Source organism: Eptatretus burgeri, chromosome 3, assembly GCF_056783735.1.
Source record: "Eptatretus burgeri isolate ZD-2024b chromosome 3, Ebu_testis_v1, whole genome shotgun sequence".
Lineage (NCBI taxonomy): Eukaryota > Metazoa > Chordata > Myxini > Myxiniformes > Myxinidae > Eptatretus > Eptatretus burgeri.
Window position 1 is genome coordinate 66,077,188 of NC_140963.1, and position 27,702 is coordinate 66,104,889.

At 40.2% G+C, this 27,702-nt stretch overlaps 1 long non-coding RNA gene across 2 annotated transcripts in view; it reads left to right on the forward strand.

The window, feature by feature from the left end:
* LOC147030098 (uncharacterized) overlaps positions 1 to 27,702 on the forward strand; it is a 152,416-nt gene that overhangs the window by 30,212 nt on the left and 94,502 nt on the right. For both annotated transcript variants that reach the window (XR_015056229.1, XR_015056228.1), the window contains exon 2: positions 15,452 to 15,558. This is a non-coding gene — a long non-coding RNA (uncharacterized LOC147030098). The remainder of the gene's footprint in view (positions 1 to 15,451; positions 15,559 to 27,702) is intronic.

Genomic DNA, 27,702 nt, shown 5'->3' on the forward strand with positions numbered 1-27,702 from the left:
CAGTTTTACAGTACTTTGACATGTTAAATAAGGTGGTGTATAAGACACTGCACTGTTGTATATATTTTGTATCATCTATAATTCCAGCAATGTGTGTGTATGTGACCGCTGTTTCTCGACAACCACTGGTCCGATCTATTGGAAACTTGCCAGATATATTGCTGGGGACCTGAGTATGTGCCTTTTCAAGGTTTGCTATTAATTGGACAAGTGCTTCCCAAGTTGTAGCCATTTATTTACCAACCAATGACATGACTCGTTGCTGTGTGGGCGTGGCCGATGGGGGAAGGGAACATCAGCCGCGTTCCCCATTACGGGGTACAACGTACGCACTTCCGGATAATGATGACTTTGTGTATTCTAATAATTTCTCGATTTCTGATGCGCATTTATAGATAACCACAATGCCCCAAGTTATGATCGTTTTCATATTAGACGGTGCATAAATTTTGGTAATATCAGAGTGAGCTGGTATGCTCCGAACCAGGAAGTAAATATGTATATTTTTTGCACTAACGTTTTTTTTTCTTATCTTCTCTTTGTGTTTTTCCGTGCGACGACATTTCGAAAAGGCAAAATACGTTGGTGCTAATTGAATAATTGGCCATGAAAACTAATAATTTATCAAAACGTTGGCAGATACAGCAGCCTCCGCATTCTTGCCCTGGACGAGGAAACAAAGAAGAAGCGCCGTTTTCTCAGCAATGTTGTTTATGAAGAGGTGCTAACGAGATAAAGGTGTGTACATGGAGACAATTTTATTATTTATTTATTGAAGAAAAATTGTTCTGAAAATAATTTATCAAAAAAAGTGCACAACTTTTTTTTGTTTCCAATTGTCAAAACGGTGTGGCCTTTGGAAGCGTTAAGGAATTCAGCTCTACTCAACATGCTTGCCAGCGAAATACATATCAAATTGGTGGTAAAAACGATTCACAATGACGGGTTTCCTCACTCATTGCTCTGCAGTCTGCATTCAACCCCTTCATTTGTCATTTCATTGACCTCATTTCATCTATCTATAATTCCAGCAGTGTGTGTGTGTGTGTGTGTGTGTGTGTGTGTGTGTGTGTGTGTCGTCTATCTATAATTCCAGCAATGTGTGTCGTCTATCTATAATTCTAGCTGTGTGTGTGTGTGTGTGTGTGTGTGTGTGTGTGTGTGTGTGTGTGTGTGTGTGTGTGTGTGTGTGTGTGTGTGTGTCGTTATGAGAGCGAAGGAACGGCCTGTGTGGTTGTTGTTTTTTGGCACGCGGTTTGAAAGTTTTATTTTGTTTGCGTGTACACACGTACGGGCATGCACCTACGGGCATGCACTAGTATTCATAATTGGTAATATTCTGGAAAAAAATTTTTATTTGTAGCATTTTCCCAGACTTGTTCATCACTTTTAAGTGTTTATTTCAATAATTGTTTGGGGTCTTTATGAGGCTATGAAGAGTTTATTTAGTTCTACTCCATCAACTTAATAAAATAACTTCTTAATATTTTTCATATCATTAACTTAATCCAACTTAACATGTACATCCCTATTAAATTTACATACACATTTCTCCCATCAATAATGGATCAGAACTTTCTTGTAATTGTATCGCATTCCTCCAATTCCCCATCACTACCACACATGTATGCTTTCCATTTCAGGTAAATTTCTGATCATTATCTATGCTTGCAAATCGCCATTGTTGCGAGAGTGTGGTGTTTCATAAGTCAACCTGTCATATATTGATTGGGTTGATCAAGTACAAGGATTGCAAACTATCTGATACGTTTATTACAGCCATTCTGTACACAGGGCTCAACTCCAGTCATTCACCAAACCGGAAGTTGACAACCCCACTTCCGAGTCCAACACAAAGGTCATCATGCACTTCGAAGAGGAGGGATAAAAATGTCTGTCATATTTGCATCGCGAATAAATAGTGGCCTCTAAAGTAGCTCACCACGATATTTCATGCAGAACTAGAACAGTACTTGGTACAGCGGATGCCTCTGCTAGGCTGAACAGTTTACCTTTTGTATCCCACTGATAGGCCCGATCTGGATCTGGACCTGAAACAAAATCGAATTGACCTGTTCTTGTAACCGAACCAACGTGATCATCCACCAAGTTTTGTCATTCGTCCAAAACATTTTGAGATATCATGCTATGCAGTATATCATTTTTGGCCATATCTCTCAATAGTGAAGAATCACTGTTTTAAATTATCATATCCAAAATGGAATCAATTCGTCGTTGACATATACTCAATCTGTTCACCAACTTTCGTCTGAATCCATCTACATCGTTTTGAGATGTCATGCTATTTCTCGTTTTTGGACGTATCTCTCAATGGTGAAGAATCACTTGAAAAATTATCGGATCTGGATCTTCACCAAAATCGAATCAATTCATGTTTGTCACACACCTAACCTCTCCACCAAATTTCTTCCAAATCCGACCACAACTTTTTGAGATATCCTTTACACAGACAGACAAACATGGGTGAAAACATCACTCTGTAATAATGCACCATCACTCGTATGCCTTAGATAAAAAAAAAATAATATTGATATGAAAAGTTCATTCCTATCGAGCAATCTCAAAACTAGAGTTCAAAGAACACGATACTCCATGCAGTTTAAGTAGACACAGTACGTCATCACTCTGATTACATCATTCTGCTACACCGACTGAATCCGAGCAGCTACACCCTACCACCTTTACTTTTTCAAATATAGTTCATAGTAACTGAAAAAAATTCAATGTAATAAATTGCATTCCAAGATTAAGGTATGAAATAGGAGGAGTAGGGGGGTTGTCTTCATCAAGAATTACGTAATATTTTAGTGGGTGTCTGCTGAAGCGTTAAGGAGCGTTAGAGTGAGGTGGGTGTGTGTCAGATTTGGGCAAAAAAAATGCATTGTGTAATTTTTGAATGGCCCCTAAGATTCTCAAGCTTCTCTCTCATATTCATTTTCAGAATTAGTGAATGTCCCAAATTTGTGTTTGCTCTGATATTTATGATAATCATTGTGAGCAAGAAGGATCGTAACCCAAATATGTGATTCTCAAGCCCCCTGCCAAGCAACTACATCCTTAAGCATTTTGCTGTATTATTTTGAGTCTGTCCTCTACAACAAACCAAAGTTTGTGTTCGTCATCAGCAGGAATGGTAAAAGGCAATGAAAATGCATACCAAACACACACCCCTTAACTGTACCAGGAATATGAACCAGATGTTTCCCACCACTATTGCCACAATAATCCTGACTGGAGGATGTTTTGACCACAAACCATATTGTCTGTGTTCAATAATCAAATCTGCAGCCAAGATATTTGAAAATGAAAGGAACAAACATTCCAGCTCGCATACTGCACACGATGACAAAGTTTATCCTGCACACCCCTGTAGGGTATATCCCACTGCAGTGACAGAGGAATGAGAGCATGTTGGGACAGAATGTAATAATATTCTCATGTCTGATGCTGCAGTATGACCTAACTGTGGGGAGGCTGTAGTGAGCAGCAGGCTCTGCTTTGTCATCCTGCTCATAGCTGGAGCTTCATTAAAAACAAAATGTTTGTTACACCATTCGACAGTTCAAAAATAACACCAATTGAAAATCTCTTGTATTTGGAAACATGATATTGGGATGTATTTATGTACTCATATACCATAGATAAAAAATAAAATTGATATGAAAAGTTGATTCCTAAAGAGCAATCTCAATTAAATCTAGAGAGTTCATAGAACACGATACCCCATGCGTTTAAGTATATATATATATATATATATATATATATATATATATATATATATATATATATATATATATATATATATATATATATATTCAATTTTAGTAAAATAATGATTTTAACCACCTTTATACTTCACCCCTTTGAACCTTTATTTAACTTGAAGTACAGTATACTGCAAAACTGGAGGTTCTTGGAAGTATTATGATGGCGATTTCTGCTCTCCAGTGTTCAAGTATATAATTCAATTCAAATAAGAAATGGAGCAATCATAGATTGCCGACCCTCACCAGGACTTGTTTTGTGTAGTGTTTGTGTAGTTTGGTGTGGTGTATATTTTGTGGTGGTTGTCACTGTGCTGACGTGTCACGTAATTAATAAGGGACATAATTAGAACTGCCACTTTATAACTGATGGCAGTGATGACCCGCTTTAATGATGTATCAAGATGTCCCGCTTTGATGCAACCCCGCTTTGATCGGACACCTGACCCTGACCCATGACGTTTTAAAAAATTATTATTCAATTGAATTTAGAATGGGAGTAAAATAAATTAAATTCAAATCAAATGGAAGACCAAATAGGTACAGTCCTGCATTGGACTAATCAGAAGGAACCCAAACAAGCAAAATGCAAAGATGAAGTCATCAGGAGGAAACTGGATAGGATTCACATTTCAGCTGCTACTCCTCTACCCCCATACCCATCCAAGCAGACCCAAGTGAGCCTTATTCATTAAAAAAACAGAACCCATATCAAAAAAACATAAAATAATTCTGCCTGCCAGACAATGTGTCCGATTGAGTTGAAATTTAAAACATGTATTCTCCATCACCACTGGATCATAATTGTGAAGTTTCATGTCGATTGATTACACGGTTCCAGAGAAAACATTATTTAATATCTTTCTTCAATCCAATATGGCTGCCAAACCATGTGACCCATCAATTATTCCTTAAATGCATGTCACTTACCTCTGTGTTGACTTTATTTACTTGTGAAATTAACTTTTTCATTGATTCTCTTTTCTGTGTCGTCGCTTTGTAAACAATTAAATGTTCACTAATTTATTTATTTTCTATTTATGATTGAGAAGTTGATAAATTCTAACTCGAGGCTGCAGACTGGGAGGGGCCAAATGAGGTTCAAGAATTAACACGATGCTCCACAATTTTTTTTTTTTTTTGCATACACAGTCCAGGCTCGTGGAAGAGCTCGTAGTCTGGGTAGGAATAAGGGGCAGGAGAGGATACATGGGGTGGACAAGATGGATACAGAAGGAACCTCTCAGGAAGGAAAAATGGAAATTTGGAAGGAGGAGGAATTGGGGTGAGTGAGGGGTAGTGGGGGGGGGAATGGGAGTGTTAATGTGGTTTGAAGATATCATGGTTTTAGATTGGGGCCAATCTAAGACGGTGATGAACAGCTGTCTTGAAGACATGCAGGGAAGAACGAGATTGAATAGGATAAAGAAGTTGGTTCCACAGCCAGGAAAAAAGAGGAACAAATGAGTGGGGAGGAACAGTAATCTTGGATTTAGGTAGTTTCACCAGGAAGGGGTTGAAGGTGGTCCATGTGAGCCCAGGAGAAATCTGGGGCGGAGGAGGGGGTGGGCAACAAAGCATGGAAAGAGAAAAAGATACAAGATCAGAAAGGAGGCAGTGATCAAGACATCAAGATGAGTGACCACTGACCTATCTGTGATCGTGAAGTGATGAGCTCATAGACAGCTTCATCGTGGGAGATTCCAATAATCCTAAAGGCCTTGGTTTCCACTGTGTCAAGCTGAGCAAGATATGAGGAAGGGGAGCCAGCCCACAGGGGAGCACAATACTCCTTCAAGCTGATGATGAAGTCCTTGTTGGTGGATAGGAGTTCAGGTATGCCAAGGAAAGATTTTGAACGATGGAGGATGCCCAGTTGGCAGTTGACTTTGGAGGCCAACTTTGAAATGTGGTTTGCCAAAGAAAGATCATGGCTGATAGTGAGTACCAGGAGTTTGAATGATTGAAACGTCCTCAAGAGGATTGTTAAGAAAGTAGATACAAGAGTTTGCCCACAGTTCTTTCGGAGAGAGATCACCACAGGATTCAGTGTACTATGGGCATGAAGAACGGTAGGATAATCGATGATGAGATGAATTTGAACGAGAGAGATAGAGATAGAGATAGAGAGATTCTGTGAAAGAATTCCTAGGCTGAGTTAACATCAGGGGCAGTAGATATAGGAGACCAGTCCTGAAGTGTGATGGTAGCTTGCAGTCCCTGCCAGTTTGCATGAGTAAACTGCATGACTCGATGGCACCGAGGCTGTTCTCTGAGAATGGCCAGAGAGATGTTGACCTTCATAAACACATGATCAGATGAGCTAATTTGGGCAGGGGTTTCAGACAATTTTTAACCTCAGCAGCGAATGAGCGATCACATTTTCCTTTGTCCTCGTGACTGTTTCGAAAGCAATTGATTATTTTACGACTCGGTGTGCTTTAGAAAGGTTATATGGTTTCTCTTTGTGAGTTTCAAAGCAAAATATATTTAATAACACCCGATTTCTGATCTGTTTGCCATATTAACATGTTTTCTAAATTAGAGCCAATTTTCTTTCCACCGCCACATGACAATTGGCAGCTATTTATAAATATTAATGTTGATGTACATCTTGAAACATCTATAATGCACCTGTTTTTTGTTTTTTTTTAAATCTCTGTCTGTCCCATCCTTGCTTCACCCTCTCCTTATACAGTGCAGCACCCTCTCACACATCTATCTCTGTCTCCGGATGTGTCCGGGCATTGACTATGTCTGAACAGCGTTTGTCAACGGCCATGTCCAGGCAGTGTTTATGTCTGGGTGATGTTCATCTCCGGATGTGTCCAGATGGTATTTATGTCCAGGAAATTAATGCTTGTCGCCGGACGTGTCTTTGCGGTGTTTATGTCTGGGAGATGTTTGTCTCCAGACACGTCCAGGCAGTGTTTATGTCTGAGTGATGTTCATCTCCGGATGTGTCCAGACATTATTTATGTTCAGGTAATTAATGCTTGTAGCTGGACATGTCTTGGCAGTGTTTATGTCTGGGAGATGTTTGTCTCCAGACGTGTCCAGGCAGTATTTATCTCCGGACGTGCCCGGGCGGTGTTTGTCTCTGGGCGATATTTATAGTATGATGGGTAGAAAATGGATTTCAGACATTATTTTGTTTCCATCTTCACCGTTATTCTATTCAGAATCATTGTGATGAAACAGTATGAATTGTAATTGAGGCTCCACCGCATGTCCGCGTTCCCTTCCCCCACCTTGCCACACTCTCCCTTCCTCCTCGAACCCCCCCTCCCCAATCTACCCCTCACCTCTGACCCCTCTTTACTTCCACTCCGACCCCTCACTTTCCCCCTACACCTCCTCACTCTACCTCCTCACTCTCTTTTTCTCCTCATACTTAGTATTCCCATCAGCGAAGTTATGGACGTGGTATTTGCTCATAAATAAATAAATGTATCGTATGTTTTTGCGGGCCCATTGAGTTTAGGCCCTGGAGAAATGTCCCATTGTCACCTTTCTAGATCCAGTCCTGCTTAACTGGTAAAAAAAAGAGATCATGATTTTGGATGGTGGATGACTTGAAATGGTGGTGAACAGTTGTCTTGAAGACCTGGAGGAAAGAATGAGATTGAAGAGAGTGCGGAAAGTGGTTCCACAGGAGTGGGGGGGGGGGTGGGGGGGGAAGGAAAAAAATGAGTGAAGGTGAGCAGTGCTTCTGGATTTAGGCAGTTTCACTGGGAAGGGGTTGCTGGTGGACCATGTGCATCCTGCAGATACCTGGGTGGGACAAAGCACAGAGAGGGCAGAGGGTGCAGGAACAAAAATGAGGTGTAAAAAGACAGAGACCAGCAACCTTTTGGTGATGGTGAAGTCATAGGCCCATAGACCAAGCTTCATCGCAAGAGATTCCAATGATCTTAAAAACCTTTGTTTCCATGATGTCAAGCTAAGCAAGATGTGAGGCAGAGGGGACTGCCCAGAGAGGAGAGCAGTACTCCATCAAGCTACAGATGAAAGCCTTGTCAGTGGATATTAGCTCAGATGTGCCAAGGAAGGACTTTGCATGATGGAGGATGCCTTGCCGGCTTCTGGCGTTGGAGACCAACTTTGAAATGTGGCTTTCCCAAGAGAGATCATGGCTGAAAGTGAGAACCAAGACTGAATGATTGAACCACTTTGAGAGGGTTGTTGAGAAAGTAGATGGGAGGGTTTGCAGTCTGGTCCTTTTGGAGAGAGAGCGTGAGTGTATGGGATTTCTCAGCAATGAAGGACATACAGTATTCCAAGTGCTTGACCAGTTTGTGATTTGGTCAAGGTCTGAGGAGAGGAAAGTGGCTGCTGCCGAACTGTCAAGATAGAATAACCAGGTCTGAATCCAAAATCCAAAACTGAATGGTCTGAATCCAAAACCTGAGATGAGGTCATTGGAGATGGAAGATGAATTATGTTAAATGACATGAGAGTAAGTGCAAGAGCAGCAGAGCAGATTTTTAGGACACATGAGCTGATGCCATCTGGTCCAGTTGCAGAATCAGAGTTGATGGTTGCCAGAACCATTTCACCTTCTCAGGTGAAAAAGACACAAAATTCAGTCGCAGTTGGGTATGACTGGGAAGGGGTTGGGGAAGGTACAGAGATAGAGGGGTTGGGGACACAAGTATTTAAAGCAAAGACAGAATTGAGGCATTCGGCCTTCTCGTGAGGGGAGTCAGCTGTTGTGCCATTTGAAGTGAGGGGAGGGATGGAAGGGGATCATACACCAGAGAAGGACTTGACAAGACACCACCAGGTTTTAGAGGAGGTAGACAAGTTTGAAAGGTCATTCTTGAGAATGGGCAGATGTTGCTTTCTCGCTCTCTTGAGAGTAGACCCACATTTGTTGTGGGCTTTGTGGAATGATCTGAGGTTACGTTCGGTTGAATTTGCCTTGCAGGAAGAGAATGCAAGCATGCTTTAAAGCTCATCACAGGATTCAGATCACCAAGAGTGGGAGGATGAGCAAGACAACCAAAGATGAGATGGGATGAATCTGTGCATAAGAGAGAGCAGGTTTCTGTAGAAGAATTCTCAGAAGAAATATCACAAGTCAATGGTATTTTTATTCCCTTTTTCCTCTGCAATCAGGTCATCGTCACTGAATATTGACAGATCACTATCATCTTCTAATTACTGTATATTCCTGCTATACTACCTGCCCTGCATCATTCACAGAAAGCCTCATTCAGCATATTTAGAGAAAACTTCAGAAAACCTGTTGCCATGTTGAAGCTCCATGCAAGTTTTATGAATATCAACTTAATTGTGACACTTTTCAACATCACTCCATGAAAAACAAGTGAAATCCTTCAATACAGCTCGTGTGGTGAAGCAAATGAGTACGCTAATGTTAAAATATGCAATTTATGCTTTTTCAGTTGAAAAACAATTAAAAGCATACTTAATATTTGAAATGTAAAAATCTTGTTATTATTGTGATAAGCACCTTTTATATATATAACAGAAGGAATGAAATCGTTCGATACAGCGTGGCAGGAGGCCGCAAAAGAATGATAGCATAAGAAGAACTTAGCTTTCAGCATTCGGCGATCGGCGCGAAATGCGATGGTGGGCGGAAATGACGTCTTTCGTTCGTTCGTACATGAGAGGGGCGCGTTTCTTGGTTTTTTTTCCCATCAAGCAATAAATTAAATGTTTTTCACATATATAACACATTAGTTTCACAAATTTCCATTGAAATACTCGGGTATTTCCGGAAATTCTTGCTATTTCCATCGAGGTTAAGCACTGCATCTACCGGACGGCCGTCATTGGCTGTCTTGAGGCACGTGGGGGAGGGGGGCAGAGGACACCGGAGACGTGGTAGACACCGGGGACATTTCAAACTCTGTGCAATTGTATACAGCGCTCGCGCTGTAAAAATCAGCAGCAATGTAAAACGCATCAAAACTTGAGTCTCAGCTATTTTATGATCCATGCAATTTAATGTTGTAAATGAGTTTTGTGTCTTTTAAATGGTTCTAGCTGATCTGTCAGGCCACAATTTAGCCTTCTCGCTCATGTAGGCTACCTTTCCCCTTTCGTTAATAGTTTGCTCAATTTTAAAAAAATAATCACGGGTGGTCTTGAAAATTTTGATGCGTGTTTCTCTTTCCCTCCATGTTAAAAGTCCAGCAATGAGACACCCATACGCAGAAATGAACCTCAAAACATGAAAGTGATTCAGATTCCAAATGTCCACACACTCTGTTGTGACTTCAACTTTCAAAAGTATGAACTATTTCACTCCACAGGAAGCAGAAAACCATAAAATAAAGCTGTTTTATCTGAACAACACATGTATAAATCCTTCTTTACATATCATAAGTTTTAAATTGGGGGTTAAACACATCACTTGCTGCTCTGTTAATGCAACCTCCCATAATAAAATGGCACTTCAAATTGTTTCTTATTTTGATAACAAGAATCACCGCAATGTGGTCACAACCTGCGACACAACAACAACAACAACAACAACAACAACAACAACAAAACAGGCAGCATATCATCAGCAGAGGCCTATAGGCCTGATATCTTCGGCCCATCAGAACACCAAGATGGTAGCCATATCATTTCATTTGGGTGCCATGGTGGGTGGAGTCAAGCGACAAATGTGGGTGGGGTCTGGCAGCTGTCCAAACAACGAGTGCACATTTCACCAATCGACTCCCAACAAGAACCCTAACAACAGCAGCAAAGCCTGGTGTTGGCTCAGTGATTAGGGTGGCGGCTTGGGATCCTAGGGTCCTGAGTTCAAGCCCCATCAGCCGCTGAATTAATACACTAGGGGGTTGACTCAGCCTGTTCCGAGGTTGGATGCTTCCGAGGTTGGCGAAATGAGTACCAGTTCCAGTGTGTATACTATAGAGGGGCACTGCATCAGCGACACAGTCGCGCTTCAAGAAATTATAGCTGCCCTAGCAGCTAAGCTGCCATACGACCACCACCAACAGCAGCAACATGGAACTCTTGTAGATTTTCAACATAATGCAAGTAAAAAGACCAACATCCCAGATATGGTGCCCTCGAGGATACAATGACACAGGTGCACATAATGAGCACTGATTGTTTCTTGTTTGTCACTTCTGCTAACAACTAATGGGCATTCATCACTGAGAAATGGTGGGAAAATGAAAAATACTAAATAGAACTCCATCTCATGGATTCAAAGTTTTTGTTTTTGTTACCTTTAGGTACAGGAATGCATCATTAATATTCCAAAAAACAGTTATTGTGTCATGCACTTTATGATGATTGTTCAATATCAAAGAATAACAGAGTGTCTCGAAACAACATTCCATAAGAAATGTGCAGTGATTACAATTGGCCTAAACCACAATAGCAAAAACAATTGAAGTTTTATCTTCTGAGAACAAATTGTCTCGAAAGTCCAACTTTTAAACTACTATACCTTAGTATACCCATTGAGGATGGTAATTGGATTACGAAAAGATGATTGCTGGAAATATTGGAGCCTTTTGCAGACACATGTTTCACCTTTTTTAACACATGTGCCTAAACCAACTCATCTGCACATCCATTAATTTCTGAACCTTACTTTTCTTCCAATCTCTTATTGTTTTTATTACAGGAGTGAGGCTCACGGAAGAGGAAGGTAGAACTGACAATGGCAAAAACATCAAGGGAACTAAAAAACAGCAAAAGAGGAGGGAGGAGAGGAGGAAATACTGAAACTATCAAGGAAGATGGTAGGGTCAGGAGAAGTTAATTAAATATCTTGGGTCAGAATTGGAGGTGACAAAACATTACAGTAAAGTTGCTTGCTTGAAACCCTGGAGGGAAGACTTAGACAGAACAGCCTCTGGAAGGAGCTTCCATAGATGGGAGAAGAGAAGAATAAAAGAGTTCAGATGTGCAGTTATCTGAGATTTTGGAAGCCTAACCAGGAGTGGATTGATGGAAGAACACATGCATCCTGGAATACATCTGGAGGTTCAGAGGACTGAGAGAGCAGAGGAAGCAATATCGGAAAAGTGATGGTAGAAAAAACAGACCACAGTTAGCAGCATGCCTACGATGCGAGAGCAACAATTCCTGTGCCTCATGATGGGAGATTCCAATAATTTTGAGAGCTTTAGATTCCACAGATTCCAGTAGAGACAGAAGTGATTCTGATGCTGGGCTCAAGCCCATTGTGGAGAGTAGTACTCCATTGAGCTACGGACAAAAGTCTTGTAGACTGTGAGTAGCTCTGATTTTCCAAGGAAAAACCTTTATCGATGGAGGATGCCCATTCTGTGGTTGGCTTTGGACACCAGCTTTACTATCTGGTCAGCCCAGGAAAACTCATGGCTGATGTTGAGGCTTAGAAGTTCAACAGACAGAACCTTTTCGAGTGAATGACCAAGGAAATAGATATGTGGGTTCGTTTGACAATCCTTCTGGAGTGATAGGTTTAGACTGAGATTTTCCAGGATCGAAGGACATGTTCCATTTATCAGATCAGCAGAGAGAGGTGCAGCTACTTTCTGCCGAGCAGAGAGCTGGGCTACTGAACAACACAATGTGGTCACCTGCAAAAAATAAGAGAGGATTTTCCAGGGCACTGGAGGTCATTTATTTAGATGAGGAACAAGACTGGGCCCAGACAATGCCATGGGGAACTCCAACCTCCACTGAGAGAGGAAGAGAGGGTTCCATTGATAACCACACATTGACTGCATGAGTGGAGAAAGCCAGAAATAAAAGAATGAAGGTGGCCTTCTGTACCATGGGCAGAGAGCTTGGCAAACAAAGCAGGATGCCAGACTATGTCAAATGCATGAGATATGTTCAGGGAGATGGTTCGAACCTCTTGTTTGAGATTAAGGGCTTCCAACCAGTGCTTAGAGATGAGCAGAAGCATGTTCAGAATTGAGTAACCAGGATGGAATCCAAACTGATTATCAGAGATCATACTGTTTGTAAACAGGAAAGATGATCACATCAGAAGAAATGAATTCCATGATTTTGCTTGTAATTGGAAGCAAACTCACTGACTGGCCTGTTGTTCTTATATTGTCTCTTTGAGCACCATTATTGTAGACAGAAGTGACGTTTCCTGATTCCATGCAGAAGTGAGTCTACCAAAGGAGATAAGAACAAACTGAATAGGGCAGATCAAGGGGAAACAAGAACGGCAGAGCAGGATTTGAGAACATGGGCACTCATGCTATCTGGATCTGCTGCCAAAGCAGGGTCAAGGCTGGACAAAATGTATTCTTGGGTAAGAAGGGCACAGAGTTCAGGAGACAGTTGGTATGTCTGGGTAAGGTAGGGAAAGAATGGCATGGGTGGCTACATGAGATTTAAAGGCCAAGACATAGTTTAGATATTCTGCCTTTTCTCGAGCAGAGTTTGCAATAATGCCAAATGTCATCTGTAGTCTGTCTTCTGAACATTAATCTCACCCCCTTACCTCCTTTTACAACCCCCCCCCACTTCCTCGAGAAGCATATTGTTGAATGGTGAACATGTCCTTCTTAGCCGAAGTCGAAGGCCAATCTGTGATTGAAATGTAGAACCTCGAAACATTTATCCTCTCCCAAATTTTAGTTGTGTTTTTTTTTGTCATTTTGCGATCTCCACTCAATTTCATGAGATGGTTATTCTGCATATATTTCTTGGTACATACTGAGCAATTAATTGTAGAAAATTACTCTGAGAAGTTAGAGACTGTGATCAGAACCATTGAGCAAAAACAGCATTGAAAATCGACAGTAATATGCAAATAAAACACCATAAAATAACAATACTGCACCGGCAATCAAAGAAGAACACAATAATACATGACTTGGATCTTGGATCTTGAAACAATTATATATTTTCTTTTACTTCAAGCCCAATTTTACAAATGCTAAAATAATATTTATTAGCCCGGACCATGCACAGCGGGACACAGGGTTTTGCAATTGTGTGTGTGCGCGTGCGTGTGTGTGTAAGGTTCTTACTTTAGTTAAGGGAAATATATTTTGAGGTTTACAATTTAAATTATGTTCAATATAGGATGTTGTGAAATTAACATCATTTACAGCAATCCTTTAAATTATATTACATCAGCTGTGGTACGTGGTGTTTTAACGTCAGGTCCTTCTTCCCTCCCCACCCCTTCCCCTGCCTCCTCCCTCCCCACCCTCTGAGGGATGAATTCATCGATATGGCTGAAATAAGTTCTGGTGTAGATGGTTATCCTCGTCGCCATGTAATGAATCTGGGTTGTGTTCAGTTGCCAAGTGGTTTAAGCACTCAAGCAAGCATTCCTTGAAAAACAATTGATAAGGAACCGCTGGCTTGGCAAGTGCTCGACAAAATACAGAAGCTATAGCTACTTGGGAACAACACACCACTGGACATCTCAACCGCATACAGTACATACAAAACACCAACAAAAAGACTTTTTTTAAAATTATTATTAAACACTTCAATTAATAATCATGACTATTTTCGTGGTAATGAAAACATACCATTCAGTTTTAAAATGTACATACATTCAGAGGTGATGTTAGGTATACGAAAGTGGACACGTACATTTCATACAACTTCAAAGTGTGCGTGTACATAACTTTTTTAAAAGGCACATGTACATGGACATAATAAATATCTCTCGTGAATTTCCCCATCCTCCCGACTAATTAATTACGGACGCAGGTATTTCACGGCCGAGCCAATTTTAATGTTTATTTACTTCACATAATCTGACATGTCCATCAGTTTGTTTATAAGCCTTGATAAGTCGGGTGAAAACCAAAAGTTAATTTAAAAAAAAAAAAGAAATATCACTATTTTCTTTCCTCTGTATTTGAGAATTAACGTGCCTTCATTGGGCGGTGGATATTAGACCGCCGCTGTGATCGCTGCAGACAAAACATGCATTACCTCGTTGGAGTTGTTATCAAAATGTACCTTTGTTTCCTCAAAACGGTACCTTTATTTTATGATAGAGGATGCGTTGTTCAGTCTTCAAATTTATATCAGAGGCCTCTAAACAATCAGAGCAATGTGGAGCAAAAAATATGGCGGTGATGTTTTGGACGGCTGGAGGAAAAGGAGTGGCCTGGTTACCAACCGATCACACCACGTGCCTTCTAGTTGATTGGTTTGCATTAGCGGGAACAGATGTCTGGGTGGCAGACAGACGGTTTGCTCTTTATGAATCATGCGGTTTACCATGTGAGACATAATCCATGGCTGATGCTCACCACTACAGCCAGGAGGTACGACTGATGTATAAACGAAGAATCTGGTCATCTTTTGGTAGATGGTGATAGGATATGGCGTCCTGATGAAAATGCTGTTGAAGTCATGGGGGCTCACTCTGATGGAGGGGTCCAATTGTATGACCATGCATTCTAGCCCTTCGTCGTTAGGATGTGTGTTTGTTTGACCATGTGTTTCAGCCTTTGGGTTGAGGGGCATGTGTGTGCCAATGGGACAGTCTTGTTGGACTATGTACTTTGGCCATGGGGTCAAGGTGCACGGCCGAAGCTGTTTAAATGTTTTTTGTTGAGTTTTTTAACCTTTTTATTTTTGTATAAAATGGTGCCTTCCTTGGAGGGAAAATATGTCTGAAATCCGGAAAGGTGGCTTCGTTTGATGTTTGACTGATGTTGACCATAAATCTTTGTCCTTGACAGAGTCAATGGGCCAAGGCCCCTGTATTGGAGGTGACGCTTTGGTGCAGAAAATGGAGATCGGAAGAGTGCTCCTCACACTCCACCTATTTTTTAATACACACATGAAGGTATGCTGTTGTTTTCGTGACGTTAAGTTCAAGTTTATCACAGACACGGATGGGCTTTGCATTTTGGGATGCTTTCTGGTTTGTATTTATAAAAGCACGTATCAAAATCAAGTTACATATCACGACATGTGAAGAGGAGGGTCATCAGCATCAGAGAAGTTCTTATTCACTTTTGCTATCCGAGGAGTGACTGAAGTGAGCCTTGAATAACACAAAAACGACTTTGACAGATACAGCACAAACTAGGTGCAATTTAACACCGAATATTGGACAGGATATAATAGCAATACATGGATGAAGGTCCAGTATCACAGAAAAACGCAACAAATCCGATTCAGAAAAGTTAACTCTAATGAGATTGAAACGGAAGTGGCAGATTCAACAAACGCATGAAAAAAATCCCAGAACTGGAAGTGTTATGTATGCTGCTGTCAAAAACAAGTATTTCATCTCAACACTTATTCCTATCTTAGCACATATATTTTATACTAGCAAATGGAACCCATTGCTTCGCTGATGGGAATATTAGGGGGAGGGAGAGAGAGAAAGAGAAAGAGAAAGAGAAAGAGAAAGAGAAAGAGAAAGAGAAAGAGAAAGAGAGAGAGAGAGAGAGAGAGAGAGAGAGAGAGAGAGAGAGAGAGAGAGAGAGAGAGAGAGAGAGAGAGAGAGAGAGAGCGGGAGACAGAGAGCGGGAGACAGAGAGCGGGAGACAGAGAGCGGAAGAGAGAGAGAGAGAGAGAGAGAGAGAGAGAGAGAGAGAGAGAGAGAGAGAGAGAGAGAGAGAGAGAGAGAGAGAGAGAGAGAGAGAGAGAGAGATATATATATATATATATATATATATATATGGGAGAGAGAGAGATATGGGAGAGAGACTGGGGGTGGAATAGGGGTGAGAGAGGCAGAGGGGTGAGAGAGGGAGTGGGGAGCTCGGAGAGGAGAGGGGGGATTCTGGTGGATGTGACGCCCAGCTGAACGTCCTTCTGAGAGATGGCACACACATTGATGAATTGACCTGCCTGTGAAACACCGGGATGACAGTTTATAGCTGACTTGGGATACAAACCCAGGTGAGACAGTAAAGAGCGGGGATGCGTACCTCTCGTCTATCCTAGTATCGTGCCATGATCTGGTGCTTCATTGCTTTATAAAAACTGGATTGATCCAAGCAGCAGTTTCGACTGCTATAAAAAAAAAACAACAAAAAAACCCCAAAAACTTTCTTTTGTCCAAATCGCACATTCTCTGACACCCCTTCCTCTCCACGACCTCCAGAGAGTTGTGTGGTGGAAGAGGGAGGAAGCGCGAGGGAAGGGGAAGGGGAAGGCAGCACGGACAAATCGCATGGAAAAGTCGTGTGAGGGGAGGGAATGTAAAAGAAGTTTGAGGGGAGGGTATGGGAAGGTCTTCCCATAGCGGGGGGGGGGCGGGGTGGGGGCGGAGGGGTGGAATTCCATAACCACTATTATTCACCAGAGTGGGTGTAGTACCACAATTATAAATAAACAGGATATAAGTATATATATAATAAAAAATGACCGTTTTTACAGCCATTTTTCCCTGCTGTGCAGGGGTTCGGATTTTTCTTGAGGCAATGTTTTATGGCCGGATGCCCTTCCTGACGCCAACCCTGGTCACCTCTTACGACACACAGGGATTTGGTATACCTATTCTAACCGGGGCATACACCGGGACCAGTACACTGGTACTCACTTCGCCGACCTCAGATGGATGACAGGCTGAGTCAACCCCCTGGTGTTAATTCAGCAGCCAACGGGGCTTGAACTCAGGACCCTGGGATCCCAAGCCCCCACCCTAACCACTAAGCCAACACCAGGTGTGTATATATATATATATATATATATATATATATATATATATATATATATATATATATATATATATATATATATATATATATATATATATATATATATATATATATATATATATATATATATATATATATATATATATATATATATATATATATATATATATATATATATATATATATATATATATATATATATATATATATATATATATATATATATATATATATATATATATATATATATATATATATATATATATATATATATACCCATACCCTGGAAGGGGAAAGAGTGTGACATTTTTGTGTGGGATCAATATATATATATATATATATATATATATATATATATATATATATATATATATATATCAAACATTACATGCCCAAATCAGGAATTGAACCCAGGTCTTCTGGAAAAATCATACCAGTACTCTGTCATCTGAGCTACCTCAGCAACCCACAGACTGAATATGCAATTCTCCCACTTATAGATGCCACTTTATTTCCAGTTCATTACCTCTGCCACAGAAGGTGAAGGAGGTTATGTTTTCACCCCTTTCTGTTTGTTTGTCTGTGTGCAGGATATCACAGAAAGTTATGGACAGATCCAGATGAAATTTTGTGGACAATTTCGGTGTGTGACATGGACAAACTAATCAGATTTTGGTGAAGATCTGGATCCAGCTACTCAAATTTTTTTATGCGATTCTTCACCATTGAAAGATAAGGACAAAAACGATATAGTACTGTATAGCATATTTTGTATTATTTCCGAGTTTGTGGTTTCGTGTCGCGCTATCTACGACTTTGTTCTGCGCTCGAGTAACGTGATATTCGGATTACATTATCTCAAAGACCATATGAGGTGCATGGTACAAAAAAAGTAAATAAAATGGTTCTGAAACTGTGAAATCGTATTCCACTTACTGCATTAAAGTAAAATTACTACTGATACTCTGCATCAGCTCCTTTCTCAAACGCACCCACCCCAACATGTCGTGCAGAGCGCGGGTTATGCTTGTGATATTTCAAAAATGTGTTGGGCCTGATATGTTCTCATGGATCAGGCATAATGTGGTGGAGGTATGCGCTCTCACGAGTGCCCTTCCAGTTTATAGTTGTGTTACTACGCCCCCTGTGGTGAATAATAGCAGTCATGGAATTGCCTCCCCCACAGGGGAGGAAATCCCTTTTGTGGATTGGCCCTTGCTGCTCCTCTGGTTGAAAGTGAATGCCCTGGAAGGGGAAAGAGTGTGACATTTTTGTGTGGGAGAATTGCATATCCAGCCTGTAAGTCACCCAGATAGCTCAGATGGCAGAGCACTGATGTGGTTTTCCAGAGGACTTGCATTTGATTCCTGGTCTGGGTATGTAATTTTTTTTACATAAATATACTTCCTGATTAAAATCGCGAGTTTGTTAAATTTTTCAGATTGCACTCCAGAATGACACTTATTTTGTCCACCGGATCCGATTCTCAAATTTGACGTAATATTTTGATGATATCATTGAATTATTCCGTGAGAGTATGTTGCGTTTCTAAATCGAGGCATGTTTGAATGGGCCGAACAAAATGGTGAATTAGGGCCCCCATCAAGTGCGAGCGATGTCTCCGAGGGTGTCCAAGGATGCACATGATATAGGATATAATTAAATAAGGCCATTCATTATCTTCAAAAGGGCTCTCTTAATTAACTCAACACCAAATTTTCACTCCTACACTTTCTTGGAGTTCCAATCGTATGAGAGCAAAGTTTCAGGCTGCTCGGTTTCATGATTTTGGAGTTATGGAGGAGACACACACAGATATTTATTAGTATATATTTTATTTTACAAAAATAATTATTTAATTCGGGATTTTGTCATGGTAAATTATTAAATTCATTGTATATAATAGATTTCTTATAATCATGTGGTCCTAATGCTTTCTTATTCATTTGTTCTGAAAAAAAATTATGTTTATAACTTCTTGTGATATTAATTTCTCTACAACTCTGGTGATATACCTGTGCCTGCCACCCCTCAGCAACCCCCCCCCCCACATAGAAATTGGGTTGATAAACTTACAATAAATGTTGTGCTGACATGATGGCCCCAATGGCATCCAACTACGTTAATGTTTCTTGTATATCATTGTCTTATTGGAAATTGTCTTTCTACGTGTGCATGAATTCTGCTCCATCACTCTTACCATTGGCCAATAAACTCGGTCATTCTTGTTATGTATGCTAAAGTCATAAACAAACAAGCCATCTTGTCCTCAATGTTTTGGACTTTGACAACTTTGTTGGGCTTTCGATGATAACTGTGATCGAAAAAAATAATATATGATAGGATATTCCAACTGAGAAAACATGAATTTGAACATACCTGCAAGTCCAAAACAGATGGTGTCCGACCTCCAACAAAGAAGAATAGAGGACAGAGCTGGCAGGAGATAAAAGAAACATGATAAGATGCACATAAAACGGGAAGACCAGTAAAGAGTAAGATGTCAAGCTGGGACAGTGAGATTACACAGCCAAAGCTTCAAAACCATATACATGACGTCTGCATGCTATGCCAAACCATGGATGCCATCGTGTATAAAGATATTTTTAGAATTTGTACTGCTCCAAAAATTAAATTCATCTATGCAGGAAAACAATCATAGTACTGCACCACAATTGTCTATCCACCATGTTGTTTGAGCAAAAATCAGATTCATAATTGACAGTTGCTCAACAGAATTAAACCTGACAGCTTTATGCACCCAAGTCAAATGTAGCTGGCAGTGATGACACTTACATAAAATGCAGGTTGAAGGTAATTGTCTGGAGGTGAATAATATGTAAGACATAAGCTAAAGGCAATTGACGGTGGAATTGTAATAAATTTCATTGACCTTGGCTGGAGTGCAGAAGAAAGTTTGATTTTTATTGGCTGGATTGGAAGATTAAAATATTCTCCTGGGTGTTTCTTCATAACAACACATCATTCAGGTTATCGCAGTGTGTTTGCTTATATTGCGTGTGTGTTTAAAAATAAAATCATTTCAGCAATAATAGGAGCATGCTGTTGCTTGTGGTGACACAGATACTGTTACAGTAATAATGAGGTGATTGCATGTTGTAATATCACGATAAATGCATGTTTATTAATATTTAGTTAATTAGATTAGGAGTACAAATTGTGGGATTTGGGTGAATAAGAACTTTATTTTAAGCAATAAGACAAGAGCTGTTACCACCCTTCAGCATGAAAAGCTTTTAGCATAATTAGTAATTTCAGCATCAGAGATGTAAAGCGTGTGCTGGGAAAAGTTCTACAATTGCTTCTACAGCTATAACCTTTATCAGAAGCATTCAGCCGTAACTTGTGCAGACAAAAACAACAGAAGGAATCGCCTTACTTAATGAAATAGTCAAATGATATAAATTAATACATTGAAAGTAAAGTGGTTTCCTCTCTTCCTGTAACCTTACACCCCCACGTTGAAAGGCTCAAACAGGCTGCCAACTTCCCTCCTCCCAAGATGGAAATATTCTTACCCTCTCTTGACTCCCCGTTACTGGTCCAGATGACATCAGTGTCGTAATACCTGAATTCTGTTCATCTGCCCTGTTTACTCCTCATCCTTTGCTCTTTTCCAGATTGTTCTCTGAAGGCTTTTTCATGACAAATCATGGAAATTTGTCAACATCACATCAATGAACAAGAACAGCACTCAGCAGAGCGCATACAGTGGCCTGCAAAAGTATTAACTCCCAACGAATAATGCCACATTTAGATGAATTACGAATTATGTAGAAACAATTTTTCCAAATGAATATTTATGTTCATAAATGGAGGGATTAAACAAGACATTGTTATAGTTGAAAGAGGTTACATGTCAGGAATAAATGCAAAAAACATGTACCACATAGAAGGGCAATTGGCAGAGGGAATACCTATGCCACCACAATTCCTGATCCAGTAGAACATATCGGGTCCAATAAATTTTTGAAATATCATTCAATATCGTTTTTGGCCCCACCTCTAAATGGTAAATAATCATTTTATAAATTAAAAAAGTTTCGTATGCAGATCTGGATTCATATCTTCACCAAAATCGAACCAATTCTTCTTTGTTCCACACCCAATGTGTTCACCAAATTTCACCTGAATCCATCCACAACTTTTTGCGATATCATGCTATATATAGTTTTTGGCCCTATCTCCAATGGAGAAGAATCACTTAAAAATTTCTAGTATCCGGATCTGGATCCTGATCTTCACCAAAGTCTTATCAGTTTGTCCTTGTCACATACCCAACCAGCCCACCAAGTGTCGTCAAAATCCATCAACAACTTTTTTTGATATGCTGCACATGAACAAACAAACAAACAAACAGACAGAGAGGGGTTAAAACATAACTTTCTTCCACCTTTGGTGGTGGAGGAAATAAAAATTCAGTAGTTGCAAAAGTATTCAGCCCCGTGAGTCAGCACTTCCTGGAAGCACCTTTTGCTGCAATGACTGCTACACATCTTTTTGGGTCAGTCTCTATCAGCTTTGCACAGTGAGATTGTGTGAGATGGAAGAATTTGCCAATTCTTCACATGAAAATTCCTCCAGTTGTGCTAAGTTTGATGGGGATCGTCGATGAACTGCAATGCGAAAGTCTCACCGTAAATATTCATTTTGGTTCAAGTCAGGACTTTGGTCCACAAGAGAACATTTATTTTCTTCTTATTCAGCTCCTCCAGTGTGGCTTTAGCTTTTTTCAGATCATTTTCCTGCTGAAATGGGAATCTCCAACCCAGTTTAAGATTCATGGCTGACTCAAGCAGGTTTTCATCAAGGATTCTCCTGCACTTTGCACCATCCATTGTCCTTTCATTCCTAACAAGCTTGCCAGTCCATGCTGATGAAAAGCAGCCCCATCAAATGATGCTGCCACCACCATGCTGGACAGCAGGGACGGATGGGGTTGACTGGGTGATGTGCAGTGTTCGGCTTCCGTCGGACGTAACACTTTGAATTTCGACCAAAACATTTAATTTTTGTCTTGCCTGAATACATTTTTCTCCACATGCCAGCAGTATCATTAAGATGCTTTTTAAGCATACTCCATATGAGCTTTCAGATGTGTCTTTTTCAGTAATGGCTTTGTTCTTTCAACCTGTTCATTGAAGCCAGCTTTGTGAAGGGAATGGGATATTGTTGATTGATGAACACTGACCCCCATCTCGGACATAGAGTCTTCCAGATCTTTCAAAGTCATTGTTGCATTTATAGTGACATCCTGAACCAGTTTCATGCTTGCCCAGCTGCCGAGTTTGAAAGGGCGACCTGATCTGGGTATAGTCTGGGTGGTACGATATGTTTTCCACTTCTTAAAGATGGATTTCACCGTACATAAAGGCATAATGAGTGACATTTAAATCTTCTTTTAATCCTCTCCTGAAAGTTGCTTCTCCACCACTTTATGTCTGACTTCTTTGGAAAGCTCCTTGGTCTTCATATTTACCTTGTCGGTTGACCAAGTGAGTAGCACCTTCAAACTCCTTAGATAAGTGGGGGAGCTTAATTTGTAGTGAAACCACTGATTACACAGGTGAAACTGATTACACTTATTTTGTAACCTATAAAACAAATAATTTGCTCCTTAAGTGATTTAGGGTTAATTAGGCAAGAGGTTTGAATACTTATGCAAATGAGAATCATCTGATTTTTCTCTGTTAATCTAACTTATGTTCACATATAATCTGTATTTTTTAGCTTCTTTCTTTGAAGTAGTTTGTGAAGACCCTCTATATTGTTTGATTTGAAAGCATCATAAAATAAACTCAGGTGGCATCAAAATGTGAAAACTTTGGAGGGGGGGGTGAAGATTTTTGCAGGCCAATGTACCTCCACTGGGCTGAACAGTTTATGCTTTGCATCCACTGAAAGGCTGGATCTGCTGACCTGAACCAAAATCTAATTGGCGTGTTCTTGTCATCGAACCAACTCATCCACAAAGTTTCGTCCGAATCCATCCACAAGTTTTTGAGATGTCATGCTATATCGATTTTGGCTACATTTCTCAACAGTGAAGAATTGCTTATTAAAATTAAAAAAGTCGCATCTCCATCCTGATTTGGATCTTCACCAAAATCTAATCGATTTGGCCTGTCACAAACCCAACCTGTTGACCAAATTTCGTCTGAATCCATCCACAACTTTTTGAGATATCCTGTTCACAGTCAGACCAATAAACAGCCAGACAGACAAACAGATGAGCAAACAGAGGTGAAAACATAACCACTGTCCACCTTGGGTGGTGGAGATAATAAGAATGGGGCAGAACCTGACCCTTTTTATAGCCTTATCTATAATGGTGATGGTGTTAATGACACCGTCCATCACTACACTTTATCATGACTAGTATTCCTAACTGAGGGAGAAAAAGTCAGCTTTCTCCCCACCAAAACGAAGGAGATGAAATCGATATTTGCTGCAGACATCAAAACTCATATTTTCTCTAATTCAGTGGTGTCAATCGTGTCATGGTTGAAGCATCGACTCTGAGACTGTAAGGTCTGTGGTTCGAACATGAATTCGGCAGTCATACAAATTGTCCTCGTTGGGAGAGGCTTCAACCAAATGATTCAGGAATAAAAAATCTAGACGACTTTACATAACATGGGTCTAATGGACCAAGGAACTGAAAATTAACTTGCAAAATATATTATTTATATTTTTATTGTTCTTGTCATGCTTTTATATTCAATGTTTAGGCTCATGGTCGAGATTTGCAAAAAAACCCCACAAAACCCCCCCAAAAATGGAATGTTTTAAAAATATTTTATATATAAATGTACACACACACATTTGTGGCAAATATTGGAGTATTTGCTCAAAAAAAAAATTCTCAGAAAATGTCGATTCACTGATTTTTATGACATTCCATCAGTGCGCCTTCCGTCAAAAGACCAGGAAATGAAATAAAGTAAAATACTGAGGAATAGTGTATATGCATATATATGGACACAGACATAGACATAGACATAGACAGACACACACACACACACACACACACACACACACACACACACACACACACACACACACACACACACACACACACACACACACACACACACACACACACACACACACACACACACACACACACGAAGGGCAGTCAACAAGTAACTTTAAAATGGCAATATAAATCTGAGAATGTAATGTGTGTCGTTGTAGAGAGATGTTATATCTGTGGGTGAGAGTCATGTTTTTCGATCTGGCAACATTCAGCGTATGACATCAGTGGAGCAGTTCCAAGATGGTGCCTCCCTAAGAAGCATGCACCAGGGACGAGCACCATTCTGTCATCTGTTTATTGGGAAGTGAGGGTATGAATTCCAGTGAAATCCTTCGCAGGATGAAAATGCAATATGGTGACACATGTTTATCACTGCAGCAGGTGAACAACTGGGACAGGAAGTTTGAAAGTTGTGTTCAGTGTGGCAGATGCCTCTTGCTTGGGCTGGCCTCACACAGCCGACACACCAGAAATGGTTGCAGGAGTTGAGCGTGTGCTAAGGAAAAACCGTTGCATTATGCTGGATGAAGTGGTCTCTGAATTGAAAATTAGCCATGGTTCAGCACATCATATCATTCAAAATGTGCTGGAGTTCCGCAACGTGTCTGCAAGGTGAGTGCCTCGACAACTCACACCCAAACTGAATGAACTCCTCTTTTAAACTTCCTGTCCCAGTCATACACCTGCTGCAGCGATAAACATGCGTCACCATATTGCATTTTCATTCTGCGATGGATTTCACTGGGATTCACATGCCCACTTCCAAAGAAATGGATGACAGAATGTTGCTCCTCCCTGGTGCATACTTTAAAGGGAGCCACCCTGACGTCATGTGCTCAATGTTGCCAGATCGAAAACAGCCAAAACATGACTTACCCATAGATATAACGCATGTCATCTACAACTACAAAAAATATATTCTGTAATTTATATCGTCATGTGTGAGAGAGACAGAGACAGAGAGAGATTGTGAATGCCCGCATTCTCGAATTTCAATTATTTCAGACGTTTTTCCTACTTCCAACCATCTTTACATAGAGACCAAAACCATTCGATTTGCTGAAGTAACGTCAATGCAATGACTAAATACATCTTGATTAGATGTTTTATTGATATAATAAATAAACCTGCATAAAACCAAACACTTTAAAACATAAAATGAAATATAATAATACAAAATAGACTGACCAAACTAAACGGAAAATCGGCTATCCTGCCTGCAGGGCCTAACCAATGCAAGAAAAAAGCACACAAAAATAAACCCAGTAAAATCTCATAAGTTTTGGAAATAATGAGACTAAAAATAAACTTACCTTTGTTAAAGGGAGAAACAGTGGTAAATGATTTCAAAATGTAAAAATACCATTAATAAGTCAGTAAACACTGTCAATAGATGAGGATGCAGAAAAGGTTTGAACAACGCTCTCAAAAGTTCGACTTCCGGTTCCGGGTTTTGAGGCAATGGCTGGTTCTCTCAGGGGTCTCTGCCGACTTTCTCAAAATTAAGTTTCCCCTCATTATCTGTCATGTTTTGACTGTTTATTTTCTTACCTACATGTTTACTGTGTGTTCGTAGTTCGGTTTTGTTTTAAACATGGTGCAATTTTGTGAGTTTTCATTGATCTTGTCTTTTCAGGTTTCCTTGAGGCCTACCCATCTTTCCGTCTCTGTGTACGATTGTTTAGTTTTATTTTTCTCCCTATTACCATCAGTTCCTATTTTTCACACTTTTCCCACCACCCCCATCTATCCCTCCCAACTACACCCTCTGTTTGTTGTCTTAAAAATACAAAAATAAAATAATAATAAAAAACCACAAAAACCCTTTCTCCCTCCATACCCACAAGATCCTTCTTCTTCTTCCTCCTGCCATCACACCATCTTCGTTCTATTTGAGCTGACCTGCTTTCACCATTACCTTCAAATTTTCTTCCTTCAATCTTCCATTCCCTAATCTTACCTAATCTTCAAAAAAAATTGTTTTTTTCCTTGTATCATTTCTAACTATACACCTCCCAAAACCACGTGTTTCTGTCCCCCTTCATCTTCCTGTTACTTTTCTTCGACCCATCAGCTTCACTCTGCGTTTTCCGATCCAAATTCCCAATACACCTCCATGATCTTACTTCAACCTTTCCTTTTCCTAATCCTATGCAATCCTTATTTAAAAAATTTTTTAAAAATTCACTTCTAACTACACACCTCCCATAACCACGTGTTTCTGCTGGAATTGTTTCTACCCTCTGCATTTGCTGATCCAAATTCACCTTTCACCTCATAATTTTTCTTAAATATTTTCCTTCACCTAATCTTATGCAATCTTCATCAAATAATAATAATAATAAAAACAAGCAGTCACAGACTGGTACTTACGAAATCGTCAACTTGACCTCTGACCTTGTCTAATAAAAGCTGTCTCTTGAGAAGGTAGCGACGCAAACCAGAAGTTTCTACGATGATTCTGTACCAAACCATCAAAAATCGAATGTTTGACCTCACTGTGACCTTGACCTTTGACCAATTTTGACCAAAATCTAATCAGCGCTAGCCATCACCCTCCTGAATCACGCGGTGTAATTTGACATTGGTAGCTTCTTCCGTTCTCGAGTTATCGTGCCTACAAACAAATACACACAAACAAACACACAAACACACAAACACACAAACACACACACACACACAGACACACACACACACACACACACACACACACACACACACACACACACACACACACACACACACACACACACACACACACACACACAGATGACGGAAGTCATCAAGAAAAGATTTCGTAAGTAATAATAACAACGCTCCCTTATAATGATTCAACTTCGGCTTTCACACGGGTGGTTCTCATTACTGTATCATAATTCACTGCTCTTTTTCTATGTCAACAGACTGCTCTCAATTCGACCTTTCATTCAAACCTTGTCTGAAGTCCACCTGTTACAATGATTCTTCTCTCCATTCTCTTCATTCGCCTTTATTACATCCCTCAAGTAATGTCTTTTGTCGCATCTCTGAACTAAAAAAAATTAAAATCCCATTGTGCAATGCATGTTCACTATCCATCCATCATCCTGTTTTTTCCAACTTCAGTGCCAATTCACCCGTCTCACCCCTCCCGCTCAAAGCAACCATCACACTCTTTCCCCTCCAAGCTTCCCTCTCACCTTTCTCAAAAACTCCCCGCTTACCTTTCTCCCTCAACTCTCCCTACTCACGCTTCTCCCTCTAATCACCCCCTCAC